This window comes from Lathamus discolor, chromosome 9, assembly GCF_037157495.1.
Source record: "Lathamus discolor isolate bLatDis1 chromosome 9, bLatDis1.hap1, whole genome shotgun sequence".
Lineage (NCBI taxonomy): Eukaryota > Metazoa > Chordata > Aves > Psittaciformes > Psittacidae > Lathamus > Lathamus discolor.
Window position 1 is genome coordinate 12,106,518 of NC_088892.1, and position 13,448 is coordinate 12,119,965.

General features: G+C 41.0%; 2 long non-coding RNA genes across 2 annotated transcripts in view; both read left to right on the forward strand.

Annotated features, from left to right (window-relative positions):
* Positions 1-13,448, forward strand: part of LOC136019379 (uncharacterized) — a 129,333-nt gene that overhangs the window by 61,669 nt on the left and 54,216 nt on the right. The window lies entirely within an intron of this gene.
* Positions 1,085-12,816, forward strand: LOC136019380 (uncharacterized). Its single transcript, XR_010614858.1, has 3 exons — positions 1,085-1,140; positions 7,325-7,366; positions 11,716-12,816. It is a non-coding gene; the product is annotated as an uncharacterized LOC136019380 (long non-coding RNA).

Genomic DNA, 13,448 nt, shown 5'->3' on the forward strand with positions numbered 1-13,448 from the left:
GTTACTCTGCAGTATACTGAGTACATGCACATACTGCAAAGTTGCTAATGCACTGTACTATGGCCTTCTATTTTTATTGTAGGATAACTTTCTCATCTAAAAACACCCTCATTCAACTTGTACACAGAGGTACAGGTTACTACCCTGAGAGTGAAATGCAGTAAGAGTCATTGCTGACATGCACATATTTTGGAAGGAAGTGGCAGGCACAGAAACTATCTTGGTTTTCAGTGATTTTTTTCTCTAATACACCCTTTAACCATCCCCAGGCATACTCTCTGAGATGGTCATAGTTCAGGCACTCAAGCTTTCTGTCATTTTTTGGACCCTGGAAGCTTGATACCACTTTATCAGTTTAAATTGAGGGTTTTTAAGGTTAAATTATCAATTTATCAATTTAATTTGAAGGTTGAAATTTATCCTTACAAGGAATATAAGGTTTTCTTTTACATCTATATTCAGTTAAGCGGGAAAATTGATTACAGTGAAGTCTAAAACCTGCAAGGTCAGCTTGCAATACAAAGGTAGAGAACTATCAGGAAATCCTGCGGGCTTCTTTCTGTTTTATCATGTATAGTCTAGGGAGAATGAGGATGGTATTTATAATGTTCTCAGGATCTGTCTTAATGCTTTTATAACCTGCTATTTTTTAAGGTGATAAGCCAGAATACCTGCAAAACAGACTAGAAATTCAGTTTCAAAGATTGTTCTTTACTGTCCTTTGGGTAGTAAGGTAATGACCATCTGCACAAGTCATCATGGTGTCTCTGCATTGGTCAGTTTGTATTTGTTGAAAGGTAAAAATATTTTTCCAGTTGTCCTGGGTTTACCAGGAGCCGTTTTGCTTCTTCTTAGTAACTGGTGCAAGCTCTGTGTTTTGATTTCCAGCCTGGGCAAAGAGCTGATAACACCGATTGCTTTTAATTGTTGTTAAGTAATGTTTATTCTGGCCGAGGACTTTGTGAGTCTCATACTCTGCTGGGGACGAGGGGAGGCCAGGAGGAAGCAGAGACAGGACACCTGACCCAAACTAGCCAAAGAGGTATTCCATACCACAGCACGTCATGCCCAGGCAGGTAACTGGGAGTTACCCGTAAGGGCACACTCTCTCTTCGGGGAGGTCGAACTCGTTCGGCGATGGTATCGTATTCTCTTGTTATTTTCTCTTATCAATGTTATCATTGGTGGTAGCAGTAGTGATTTGTGTTATACCTTAGTTACTGGGCTGTTCTTATCTCAACCTGTGGGAGTTACATTCTTCTGATTCTCCTCCCCATCCCTCCGGGAGTGGGGAGGGTCGGGGGTGGGGGGGGTGGTGAGTGGACGAGCTGTGTGGATCGGTTTAAACCACGACACCAGTCCTTATCTGTGAAGTTGTAATCAGGAGATGCTAATTTTGCAGAAGACAGGGCTGCTGATCAGGTTTAAATATCATGGCAAAAAGCAGTCAAAACAAAGCCTTCTGGAAACTGCCGTCAGGAACCACAGTAGGTAAAACCAGTGACACAAATCCCTCCCTCTTCTGGCACCTTTGTGCTAGATTTGCAGCTTTGTAGAATATGTTCACTTGTACTTTGCTCAGCAGCACAGTCCTGTGTCCTGACAGCTGAGTAATGTTCTGCTCATGTCTTCCCTTGTAAAATGAAAAAAGTAGATAATTTAATATAGATGTGACAAGTGCAAGATAGATTTCTACCCAGCACAGTTCACTGCTGAAAGTATTAAGTTGAAAACCTTCTTTAAAGATAACCAGATCTTTAAGTTCTCCCCATCACCACCCACCTTCCCCACAATTAAACACAATACAGAGAAAACTTTAAACTAAAAATTGAATTTATTCTTTGGTAATTTCTGTATGAAAAAAATCTGTCATGTCTATTGTTCCAGAAAATAAACCAATGCCTCTTATTTTTGGCTAAGAGCAGGTTTTCTGCAGGACATGCTAGGTACAATTTTTGTATGTTTCCAGTGCAGACTTTTATTGGTCTATCACTGATTTTCCTTTCTGTAGGTTTCACTCTCCGTGAATTATTGAAGCAGTTTACTGCTACTTCTTGTGACCATTGTGGTTGGGAACTAAGTTTATTGCCTTCTCAGGCAAACCATGACGAATTCTGTCAATCCAAATTATATTCCTGAGTTTGGAAGGGTATGCAGTTTGATTTCACTGATGGCTTGAAAGAAACACATTGAATGATTCTCATACCTACATGTGTATTAGTAATGGGTGACATGCTGACTATACAGCATTAGTGTGCTGTCCTGATCCTGCACTATTAGTCTTGTATCCCCTTCTCTGGTATTCGACCAGTTTATATCCCCCTGTACCAATACTGCTACTTACTGCTCCAGCCTTTCTGCTCCAGCCATGGGATGACCAGGTGCTTGAAGCAAGCTGTGCTACTATGCTGTTCCTTTCAGCCAGAGAGACACCTCGTTGTCTCCAAGACAACTTAGAAGTGAAGCAGAGCTGTGCCTGGTGTGGGAAATCTATGAGTCTTTGAGGGATGACATTGTGTTGAGGTAGGAGAGTTTCAGAAGGGATCCAGCACCACTGCGGAAGTTGCATCCTTGGTAACAGCAAAATCAGATTGACTCAGAAAACATAGAGGTGAGTATGGAATTCAGCTTCCCTAAATCCCACTGAGCTTTTCCAAAGTCTCTAATAGTATCATGGATTTATTGGTATCATTATACTTTCTCTTTAAATCAGTGTTGTAAAAGATCCAAATGGTTGTGGGCCATCACTAAATTGATCTTATACTACCTATTGTTGTCTAAGGTAATCCAGCAGCAGAAGTTAAAACTTTAGGACAGTGTTTCAAAAGTATTGAGAATAGCCTATTTTTTTTTTAATTATGTTAAAAGCAGACTTCTCATTGATTTCAGTGGGTGAAATGTCAGCCTACTGCCAAACACTAAAAACCTTCTCATTTGCTGCCTCTAGGCATTGACCAGAATGTTATCTTTCAACCTAGAGTTTTTAATGCACAATTATCTATGTCAAAGGAGTAACTTTTTTCTGTGCAGTTGATGTGGTACATAGACACTGCATCTATCAGTTTCCTCTAGCATGGTCAAATCTCACTACACAGAGGAAGAAGTACAGATGAAAAGGTTGAATGAAAATGATCCCTCTTAATGTTTTCACCAATATCCTGCTTACGAATGACTCAGACTCACTAGTTAAGGAGATAACTGATCTCTTTAAACTAAAAGGAATATTTCAATCTAAGAACACTTGAACAGCATTACTAAAAAATTCATAACCATTGACTGTTTGCCCAAACTTGTAGTGCTGCACTATTGACTCTGTGTTCAGCCCTACGCAGATGGCAACTCCCATTCACTTTGATGGGAGATTTGCCTGGGGTAGGACTGCAGAACTGATGCCTGGGAAGTTAATTAAACTTAGCTGGCCAAAATGTGGATGGTTGAGTCATAAGGACAGATCCTCCTGGCTTACCTAGGAATACTTCTTAGTATATAATTGAACAAAAAAACCTGACATCAAAGTAACGATAAGGCCCTGCACACAACTGAGGAAATCTAGGCCAGCCTTCTTGCCTGTGATCATCTGATTGGGCCAAGCCAGTATAAAAGCTATGGTTCTGGATATTCCCTTTCTCAAGCACTGGTGGAGGTGAACCAGTTAAAATTGATGGAACTGGCTAGCATGGATGAACTGGTTGGGAGGTAATAATTTTTGTTGCTCATACCTGCAGAATCCCTCCACAACTGTATGATGGGAAAAGGGATATTTAGTTAAAAGGAGATTTTTCCAGGGAGTGAAGGAATAAACTCAGAGACAGCATACCTCTATAACTCGTTGATCTCCATACTTCATACCACTCCAAACTCAGTGAATTTCTGTATCAGGTGAAGTGATGATGCCCCATGGGTGTGAAACAACTCAGGGAGTGGTCTTTGAAGGCATGAGGGTGCTAGAAGCCTAGGAAGGGTGTTTCTACCCTGTATCTCTCAAAGCTATAGATCTGAACTTTAGAGATGCTCTTAAACATTCTTGTTTCGCATAACATTGTCTTAAGGAAGCTGGAAAAACAAGATCTAGAAAAAGATCTACTATGGAATACTAGCAAAATGAGCTGGAAAATACAAGTCAAAGAATAGCTACCAATGGTTTACTGTAAATAGGGAAGGATATATAAAATGTGGTTTCACAGGGATCTGTCCTGAGCCAGACACCATTAAATATTTTCATTAGTTACTTCAATGATCAGATAAAAAATGTTCTTATTAAATATGCAGATGCCACGAAGATGTGACGGCTCCTGGTATGGAGGAGAGCATGATTAGAATTCCAACAGACCTTGAAAAATTAGAAAGATAGTTTGAAAAAAATTGGAAGAAATTGAAGACCAGTCCAGTTTCTGTGCTTGGACAAGAAGAATCATTTATAGGATCAACTCAGTTGGGAAAAAACTGATTTACAGTCTTATAGAAAAGGAACTAAGGTTTGTAGCTGACTGCAGCTTGAACATGTTTTTGATTAGAATCATAGAAGAATCATAAAATACTTAGGGTTGGAAAGGACCTCAAGATCATCTAGTTCCAACCCCCCTGCCATGGGCAGGGACACCTCACCCTAAACCATCCCACCCAAGGCTTCATCCAGCCTGGCCTTGAACACCGCCAGGGATGGAGCACTCACAACCTCCCTGGGCAACCGATTTCAGTGCCTCACCACCCTAACAGGAAAGAATTTCCTCCTTGTATCCAATCTAAACTTCCGCTGTTTAAGTTTTAACCCGCTACCCCTTGTCCTGTCACTACAGTCCCTGACAAAGAGTCCCTCCCCAGCATCCCTATAGGCCCCCTTCAGATACTGGAAGGCTGCTATTAGGTAGCAGCCTTCTCTTCTCCAGGTTGAACAGCCCCAACTTCCTCAGCCTATCTTCATACAGGAGGTGCTCCAGTCCCCTGATCATCCTCCTGTCCTCCTCTGGACTTGTTCCAGCAGTTCCATGTCCTTTTTATGTTGAGGACACCAGAACTGCACACAATACTCCAGGTGAGGTCTCACAAGAGCAGAGTAGAGGAGCAGGATCACCTCTTTGGACCTGCTGGTCACGCTTCTTTTGATGCAGCCCAGGATACAGTTGGCTTTCTGGGCTGCGAGCGCACACTGCCGGCTCATGATCATTTTGTCATCGACCAGCACCCCCAAGTCCTTCTCTGCAGGGCCACTCTGAATCTCTTCTTTGCCCAGTCTGTAGGTGTGCCTGGGATTGCTCCGACCCAGGTGTAGGACCTTGCACTTGTCGTGGTTGAACTTCATAAGGTTGGCATCAGCCCACCTCCGAAGCATGTCAAGGTCCCTCTGGATGGCATCCCTTCCCTCCAGCGTATCAACCGAACCACACAGCTTGGTGTCATCGGCAAACTTGCTGAGGGCGCACTCAATCCCACTATCCATGTCAGTGATGAAAATGTTAAACAAGACCGGTCCCAACACCAATCCCTGAGGGACACCACTCGTTACTGGTCTCCAGCCGGACATTGAGCCATTGGCCACAACTCTTTGTGGGCGGCCATCCAGCCCGTTCTTTATCCACTGAGTGGTCCATCCATCAAATAGATATCTCTCTAGTTTAGAGAGAAGGATGTCATGTGGGACAGTGTCAAACGCTTTGCACAAGGCCAGGTAGATGAAGTCAACAGCTCTGCTCCTGTTCCTCAGTTCCGTAGCCCCATCATAGAAGGCCACCAAATTGGTCAGGCAGGATTTCCCTTAGTGAAGCCACTCTGGCTGTCACCAAGCACCTTGTTGTTTTTCATGTGCCTTAGCATGCCTTCCAGGAGAATGTGCTCCATGATCCTGCCAGGCACAGAGGTGAGACTGACTGGTCTGTAATTCCCCGGGTCTTCCATTTTCCCCTTCTTGAAAATGGGGGTTATATTTCCCTTTTTCCAGTTGTTGGGAACTTCACCTGGCTGCCATGATTTTTCAAATATGATGGCCAGTGGCTTAGCAACTTCATTCGCCAGCTCCTTCAGGACCCGCGGACGGATTCCATCAGGTCCCACGGACTTGTGTGCGTTCAGATTTTGAAGATGGTCTCAAACCAGATCCTCTCCTACAGTGGGCCCAAGGTCTTCATTCTCACAGTCCCTGCATCTACCTTCTAAGACTTGGGTGGTGCAGTCAGAGCCTTTGCCAGTGAAGTCCGAGGCAAAGAAGTTATTCAGAACCTCAGCCTTCTCCAAATCCTGTGTAGCCAGTTCTCCCAAGAGCTTCCTCAGGGGGCCTATTTTGTCCCTAGTCTGTTTTTTGTTTGCTACGTACCTGTAGAATCCCTTCCTGTTATCCTTAACATCCCTGGCCAAGTTCAATTCTAACTGGGCCTTAGCCTTCCTAACCTGGTCCCTAGCTTCCCAGACAACATCCCTGTACACTACCCAGGCTACCTGTCCTTGCTTCCATTTTTTATAAGCCTCTTTTTTCCTTTGAATTTTTCTCAGCAGCTCCTTATCCATCCAGGGAGGTCTCCTGGCCCTTCTGCTGCACTTACTTCTAGTTGGGATGCAGCACTTCTGAGCTTGTTGCAGGTGATCCTTGAGTATCGACCAAGAGTCTTGGGCCCCCCTGCCCTCCAGGGCTATATCCCACGGAACCTTACTAAGCAGGTTCCTGAAGAGACCAAATTCTGCTCTTTTGAAGTCCAGGGCAGTGAGCTTGCTGCACGCTCTTTTCACTGTCCTGACAATCTCAAATTCGACCATCTCGTGATCGCTGCATCCAAGGCTGCCCTGGAGTACCACATTCTCAACAAGCCCTTCCCTGTTGGTGAGCACAAGGTCAAGCGTGGCACCTGTCCTTGTCGGCTCCTCTATTACTTGCAGAAGGAAGTTGTCTTCCACACAATCGAGGAACCTCCTGGATGAGTGGACACTGCCACGCTATTGTGAAAAAAGTAAAGGGGGAAAAGTAATTTTGAGTTGCACAAACAGGAGCATGGTCTATAAAATGCATAAAGTATTTCTTCTGGTTTACAACCATGAAAAGGTCTTAAACTAAGTTCAGGTTTAAGTCTCATGTGAACCAGTACAGAGCAATATAGTGACCGATGAGAAAAACAGGGTTTGGGGCTGTCAAAAGACTGAGAAGCAGCATGATAGTAGTCTTCAGGTACATTAAAAGCTAATGCAAAGCCAAAGAGAGTAAGTTCATGGATAGAACAGAGAGCAAGTGATACAAGTATAACACAAAAAGTTTGGTTAGGTTTAGGCAAAAGTTTTTTCTGACAATAAAGATGGCTAAACACAGATTACAGTATAACCTTTACCTTTTTATTTGTTGTAGGCCTGTCCAGAATGAGAAGAGTGTAGTTCAGCATATCTTGGGGTAGGCACAAGATTTCTTCTTGAAGTTCCTTCCTATCCTGTTTTGCAATATTTTCTGATGTGTTACTAGAGGCTTTAGGAATCTCTCCAGTAGACTGTTTCCTCAGATCCTAACAGCTATTTCCTGGAATCCTAACAAGATGCTTGATCGAAGAGATGGGTAGTCCCAAAATAACTTTTTAGTTCTCTCCTTCCAATAAAAACAAACCAAAACTTGGTCTGTGGATGGGGGTATTCAAATTCAGGGGGTGTCTTAATAAGAAAGTTTTTAATAAAATCTTTTCTAAAACCTCTTCCAAGGCTGTGGGCTTGTGAGGTCTAAAATCTGTCATGAGACTTGGACAGCTTTAGAAAAAAGACTATTGAAACATGGAAAATACATGGTATGTGAATAATGGGAGGCAACTAAAAGCCAAGTAACCTCTCTAATGATATTATAAATTAATTGTAGATTAATTGTAGTCTTCCATTGTCCTGATTTAAATGATGGCCTTGAAGCCTTTGTGAGCAAGTGTCCAGTGAGACTGTGTGTCTTAAAAGGATTTATTTATTACACTGAGTACCTGACCAGTCTAATGTTGCCTTGGCTGCTGGGTTTTCCTGTGTGCAAGCACCAGCCACATGTTTTCAGTGAGATTGACCTCCATTCCAGATTAACAGCAACAAGCATGAGTGTGTTTGTCCTCAACATCAGTCTTCAACAAATTAAGTAAAAATGACTTCCTGTTCTCACATATCTTTAAAGGTACAGCACCCATTAAATAACAGGTTAAGTGTAAGCTATGTAAGGTCATAGAAAAACAGAAAACACCAGAGAACTGAAATGGATGGTACATACCATTAGACAATATGCTGAGCATGAGACACATTAGCTGGATGCAGACAGATAATTTTATTTCTGTAGACTCTATTTGATATTAAAATAATACTACAATTCAGTTTCAGACAGCAGGAGGCAGTGAAAAGTGTTCCAGTGCTTCTGTGTGCAACCTGCTTGAAGTATTTAAATAAAGACATTCTTCTCTAGAACAAATTATTTTCCTTCTGAGAAAGTCTCTCATGTTAATGAGAAAAACAAGGGGAAACAGATTGCAAGATCTTAATAGGCTTTTTTTTTCAGTGGGTTTCATGCCAAACTGTATCCTTGCATGAGTTCTTGAAACCTCTCTGATTTCACAGGGACCTCATGGCTGTAAAAGAAGAATTTTTTGGTCTTAAGATCTAAAAAGCTTCCTTCTGTATAAAGTGTTTTACACATGGAATGGCTGCTGAAGCAAATTGACTAGAATGCTAGTCAGTTTTACACTGCTGCCCTCCCACCTGAAAAGCACTTTCAGTGCCCTACAGAGAAAAGAAATGAAAGAGGAGGGGAAGAAACATGCTCATGCACACACATACAGAGAAAGAGATCCTGAGAAAAAGGGAGAGAAAATGAAATAGCACTCTGTGCTGTCTGTCCTACATAGTTGTCATGCTGGATGGGGAGAGGTGTTTTTACAGGATGGAACATATCCGGTGACTGCACATTGAGCTAAATACAGTTCTTATCTGCACTAGGACATTAGCTTCAAATAGCTTTGCTTAAGGGCCAGAATATTCCCAGGTTACATCTAGGGAAGATGAAGATTTCTGGTTCAATCAGTTTTCAAAAGATGCATATCTACTTAGTGTCTTGCTATACTGTAGTGTTTAGGAACACATTTTGTACTGATATTAATCCATCATATTTCTGCTGAATATGTTGCATACCAATTTTGCATCAGCTAAATTTCCAGCCCCATATCATCAAACCAGTCTGTAAGTTTTAATAAATATTGACCAGATTCTTTAGAAAAAAGTGGAATTATGTCTTTTGGAAAAGAAGGAGCCTGCCAGCTCTGGCCAGCAGGATTCATGAAGCTCAGACTGTAAAAGTCTATTCTAGGAAATAATCTTCAGCATATTTGGTAAAACAGAAGTGCTTCTAATGCAGCAGTTACATTGGCAATGTGAGAATGGGAGCAATAGGAGGACATGCCAGGAAAATATGCTGCTTATGCAAGGTCTGTATCTTTTGCAGTAAGAATGGTGTAGTGCTATGACATAAGATTGAACAGCTGTTTCTCTGAACATTTGAGAGTGATTGGAATATATTTTAAGGATGTCTTCTGTGTCCAAAAAGCAGCCTGTTTGGTGCTGTTCTTGAATATTCTGGGTTTATTTTCAGGGATATAACAAACAGGTTACACACAATACAATATGACAACTCCAGTTCTTATTCTGTTTAGGTGCAGCCTGGGATGCTCACTATGGTACATACATACTTTCATCATTTTCTGTTCTGCTGCTTCCACTGATAAAAGTAGGCACTATAGCAAAGGTACAGCAATGAACATAATACTGTTCAAAGATGTGCATCAAGTTTTCTCATTTTTGCCATTCCAGATCAATTGGGATGATGGAAATTTCGTAAACTGATTTGCCTTTAAGTTTGGAATTTGGCCATTGCTAGATGCAAAAGTTATCACTGTTAACATTAGGAATAAAGTACCTCAGTCTTTCCCCCCATGTTCAAAAAAGCCTTTAGTAAGGCTTAAAACCACTGAACTCATGCTTTTTCAACCATATCCGTAATACTTCAGGTCCTCTTGCCGAATAAACAACATGCTCTAATATGTTGTCTGTTAAAGCGAAAATGCTGGAAAAGTTAACATCACAGCCTAGCTTTCCATCACCACTCAGGACACCAAGAAAGAGACAGTTTTGTAATGCTTTTTGTATAAAATGCCTTTAAAAATATTGACAGTCTAGAAATAAAGTCTGGTTTTAAGGATTTTATCTGATTTCTGAGCTCAAGAAAAAATTCTGAACCCCTTCTCAGAATTTCACATCATTATGGAAAGCCTTTATAAAATTACTTATTTTTCAGATATATTTTCTTCTTTTATGTGTAGTGAGCTGTCTGAGTACCAGTTATGGTGGCAGGCTGTGCAGTGTTGTTATTTGCTTTCATTTTCCATCTGCAAAAGTTTTTGTTTGATAGTGGTTCTAAGGAAGCATTACTCTTTACACAAGTGTTGATTCTGGCCTCTTCATTGGATGAAGATGAGGAATAGATTCTCAGACATTGTAAGCTGTCACAGCTCCATCAACTCTTATGCTGATTTAGACAATCTGACTTAATAATTGTAATTGTATACATTTTTTCTAATCAGTAATGATCTTACATTAAAAATAATGTGAGATTTCTATCATAAAAGCCTTAAGTTATACGTTATCTTTGAGGAACACTGATTTGTATGTTTATTTTTTTCGTAAGGAAATGTATAATCAATTCTTTCTACCCAGTTCATTTTAATTAGCTGAATGTCTGGATCTTTATTAATTATGACTAAATCTTTAATTCTATTAGGTAGATACGATCTAAACACGACAGGATCTTATTCATTGGAACATCTCTTTAATGAAACTCTTGTTATCCAAAACTTGGACTGTGTGTCCCATTGTGTGTCATTTGTACTGAGAATTCATTATTTATGAGTAGCGTCTCCCGTCTCAAACATTTTATGGGAGTTTATTTTACAAACTAAATCTTCCATTCTTTCTGAATTCTATCCTCACTACAGTATTCCTTAGTTTTCAGTCAGTAATGAAACTGTGTAGGTTCAGTCATGGTTTTTTATTTTTCATTTGATCTCTCTTCTACTCTATGTCACCTTGCCATCAAGCAAATTAAATAGAGAATTTTAAGAACAGTGCTACTTGCATCACTTGCAGCTGTTAATAGATGAGATTTGTTTCCATCCATGTGGATCATACCAAAAAAACTCAGACATGAGAAAGGGGTCACATTATACTTTTGAGTTCATTTGCTATTTCTGTTTTGTATTCTTTCTACCGTTGGTCAACAGTTTTACAGAAAGTGATATGTGTATGATTTAAGAAGTTACACAGCTCATTAACTGCACTATAGCTGACAATCTGATTTCAAAGACTTGTTTCTTAAGTTAGCAGATTTTACACAGCTTAAGATACTTCAGGCCCCAGATGTGTGAAGAAATAAAAAAAATGAGAGCACTCCTGCCTGCTCCTATTCCTGGGGCTCCCCAAGGAGCAGCAGTTATCCTTGAAAGCTTCTGTGCTAATGCAACTGCTAGTATGAGGAGGAGCCTACTCAACTGCCCCTAGGCACAGCTGAACAGAGAAGGGCTTTCAGAAATGTAGGGAGTTAAGGTAAAGGGAAGGTGCTGGCAGTGATCTTCACCTTAAATTTCAGATTTCTTAAACTCACAAATGCCACAACCTGAGTGGATGTAGCTAATGGACACTTTTCAAAATCTATGTAAACCAAAACCCCTGTGTTTGATGCAGGTCTAACAGGGATTCGCTGAAGCCAGAAGATGAAGTCACTTTAAAAAGCAAATGGATTTAAGTGGACTTGTGCCTGCTGAAAGAGGGGAGGCAACTGTGAAAGAGGAATTTTCAATCTGCAGCTGAATTAACCAGGCAGATGACGTTTATCAGTTCTGGGCTTTCCTGAACCCAGCGTGTTGCTGTGGTGAAGAGGCTCTTTTTTGAAGGATGAACACCAGCAGAGTTGAGGGAAAGATGGTTTTTGTGGCTGGCCATGCAAGGGTTTGCTGAGATACCAGTTCAAGCACAGAAGCCTGACCTACGACTTTTACTGTGTTTTTCAGGCAGACATGCATATTCTGTGATGAATGGAATCTGAAATGAAGCAGCGCAGCATTGCTACTAGCAGTGGAGTGCCTTCCTATAAATAGTGTATTCCAGTCAATTTTAATACCGAGAAGCAGCTTTTATCTCATGGCAGCCCCTTCTCTTCTTTTGTCTTCTCTAAACTGCTTCCTCAAAGAACAGTTCAAAAAGATATACAAACACATTAACTTATTAAGTAATAATTATGGTAATGTAAACAACACAACGAATGATAAAACATGTTGAGAAATACATACATACTCATCAAATGCTGAGATTTGTAATAACCTGCTCTGACTGTACTTTTATTGCAGTCATTCAGTGTAGTCTCACCTGTTTTACCTGTTGCCTTTTTATTGCCATAAAGTGATAACCTACAATTATTCTTTGGTCTTCAGCCATACCATATTACATCACAAAATACTGAGAAGCCATGGTGTATGAGAAGAGCTTAGTTCTTCCAAATATTTACACGTCTAACTTTAAATACGTAAGCTTGCCTACCATCAGCATTGTGCTGACTTGAAGCTTACCTTCTGAGAAGATATCTTAACCTTTTGGCTTGACTGTGCTCTGGGCTTATGAAATACATGCATCCTGGTGAGAAAAGAAACTGGCAGCTTGGATGACATTCGCACATCCATCCCGCAAGTACGGTTTGTACCGGCAAAGCTGCTTGTGCTATTGGATCTCCTGTCTTGATCTGTGCATCCTTTTAGGTGCCCTAGCTGAGAAGCACCTTTGAAATTTTAAGTAGAGATATCAACCTCAAAAATACATAAATTGCGTGTCTTGTCAGTTAATACCTCTTGCTTTAATTACAATAAAACCTGCTGACACATGTGGTCATGGCAAGAAGGCTTTCTGCAGTATGAATGGAGCAGCTGCTGCTGATCAAGGAGGGAAATCAATGACTCAGCATTCATGAAAAGCTTCCTCCTGCTGGTCACCATTGCCAAGTGCCGAGTCATCGATTTTCCTCTCTACTAGGTATAGACTGCTCTATTTTCTTTACAGCAAGCTTTCAAATGTTTCCAGTGCACTGTATGCAGCTGTCAGCTCCCATGGGAAGGTCTCAGTGGGAGCACCCCAACACATGAATTGTATTGGAGCTGGGGGATAAATCTCAGCTTAGCCCAGTGTAGTTTTTTCAAAGTGCTGAAAGCAGCGTTCCTGAAGCTCAGCATGACTGAATCTACAAATCACCCCATGTACCACAACCAGCATAAATGAAGTGTTCTGCTTGCCATAAACTCACTAAATATTTTTTCTTGTGAAGTGGCAAGTGGAACACAATATGCATGGCTCACAGATTCACAGTCACTGAAACAACTCCAACAGCATGCAGTTGTCATCAAGAAATATGTCTAGGAAAACCTCTATAG